The following is a 1,939-nucleotide window of genomic DNA, read 5'->3' on the forward strand; positions in this document are numbered from 1 at the left end:
CTTATATCAGAGGTTCTACTTTTAATTAAAAATTTTTTATTGATTTCAGAGAGGAAGGGAGAGACTGAAACATCAATGATGAGAATCATTGATTGGCTACCTCCTGCACATCCCCTATGGAGGATCAAGCCCACAACCCAGGCATGTGCCTTGTCCAGGAATCAAACCGTGTTTATAGGTTGATGCTCAACCATGAAGCCACATCAGCTGGGCTCTATTTTTTAATTTTTAAGAAATATGAAGCACTACAGGGCAATCTAACTAATTTCCATTCAAAACCTCATAATCTTGAGCTACAATTTAAAAAGAGCATTTGAGCAATGGCATCCTCATCAGAACAAGGGTATGATTTCCTAAGAAATAAATGCATAGTTTTTCTCTATTTCCAGTTACATGGTTGGATTTTTAAAAGTTCCATTATTTTATTGTCACAACTGGTAAGACTTTAAAATGCTTACTGTATTTGCTTTAATAAAAATCATTATGCAGGAAAAAATATTGGAGAGAAAAGCTATTTAACAGCTGTGGAAAGGAAAATTGCAAAGGACCTCTAAAGGCACATAAAACTAGATTTGCAGGCTACTTTATTTTTATAAAGCCAAATTTGGAGAAAGAAAAAAATATTAGCATAATAATGTTTATATTTATGCTTCTACAAAAGAACCTCATTACACTTGGAGATTATATTCTAAAAATTCCAAGTTAATAAAGAAATACGAGAGAAGGGTTCCCTTGGTTCATTTTTGTCCTCCCATTTTGGCCTTTCACCGCTTGTCCCTCCTTTCTTTTCGGTACAGTAAAAAGTGGGAAATCAGGCACCAATCGTGTTACAGCAAGATAAAAGTGTCCCAGTGCTCTCTTCAGCAGCACACATACTAAAACTGAAATGACCTAGAGATTAGCATGGCCCCTGCTCAAAGATGACATAAAAATTTGTGAAGCATTCCATATTTTTAAAGAGGTGAAGATATTAAGAAGTACTAGTCATTGGGATATAAAGTACAGCATAAGGAATATAGTCAGTAATATCTCAGTAACTGTGTATGGTGCCAGTTTGGTACTGGAGCTATCAGAGGAAATGCTTTGTAAAGTACACGATTGTCTAACCACAAGGCTGTACACCTGAAACCAATATAAAATGATATTGAAAGTAAACTATAATTGAAAAATTAAAATAAAAAAGAATGCATCAGAGGAATCCAACAAACAGAGGAATCCAACAAAGATGAAAGAAAAAAAGTGTCCCATTGAGACCATAATTAATCACTGAGTGGCTCGACACTGGTGAGCTATAGAAGCTCAGAGCTGATTGTTAAATATTCAGCATTAATTTCTTAGAACTAAATAGTAGTTTAAAAGAAAGAAAAGAATCAAACAAGGTCAGGTAAATTTGGTCATGCTGAGAATTTGACAATGGCATATTCAAAGTATAAAACTGATCCAATTGACCATTCTCATTCTCATTTGCATAGTCTCAACCTGTCCTCCTTTTCATTGTGTTGATTTTTTAATCACTGTTTTCTTTTTTAAAAATATATATTTTATTGATTTTTTACAGAGAGGAAGGGAGAGAGACAGAGAGTTAGAAACATCGATCAGCTGCCTCCTGCACATCTCCTACTGGGACCTCCCAGTCCGCAGGCTGACGCCCTATCCAAACCGGCAAAGGTGTTATTACTGTTTTCAAAGATAAATGCACTTATGTTTGTTGGACTCTGAATTTCCAGTTATTGTACCTGATTTAAAATACTTTAACATTAGTTCCCGCATTGCACTGAAAGACATCAAGTCCAATGTAGGGATTGGTTAGGTCTTGAAAGCCCTAATTCCACCTGCTGGCTAAAGGCAGAGCTGACAAGACATTGTTCTGACAAACTGCTTTGTTCTCATTGTGTGGGAAGTTTGTTAGTAGAGAAGCTTCTGGAGAATTCTAGTATCT

General features: G+C 35.7%; 1 non-coding gene across 1 annotated transcript; it reads left to right on the forward strand.

Annotated features, from left to right (window-relative positions):
- The first annotated feature begins 851 nt into the window (after positions 1–851).
- LOC118719646 lies at positions 852–955 on the forward strand. The gene has a single exon (XR_004988211.1). It is a non-coding gene; the product is annotated as a U6 spliceosomal RNA (small nuclear RNA).
- The last annotated feature ends 984 nt before the right edge of the window (positions 956–1,939 follow it).

This window comes from Pipistrellus kuhlii, unplaced genomic scaffold (assembly GCF_014108245.1).
Source record: "Pipistrellus kuhlii isolate mPipKuh1 unplaced genomic scaffold, mPipKuh1.p scaffold_m20_p_15, whole genome shotgun sequence".
NCBI lineage: Eukaryota > Metazoa > Chordata > Mammalia > Chiroptera > Vespertilionidae > Pipistrellus > Pipistrellus kuhlii.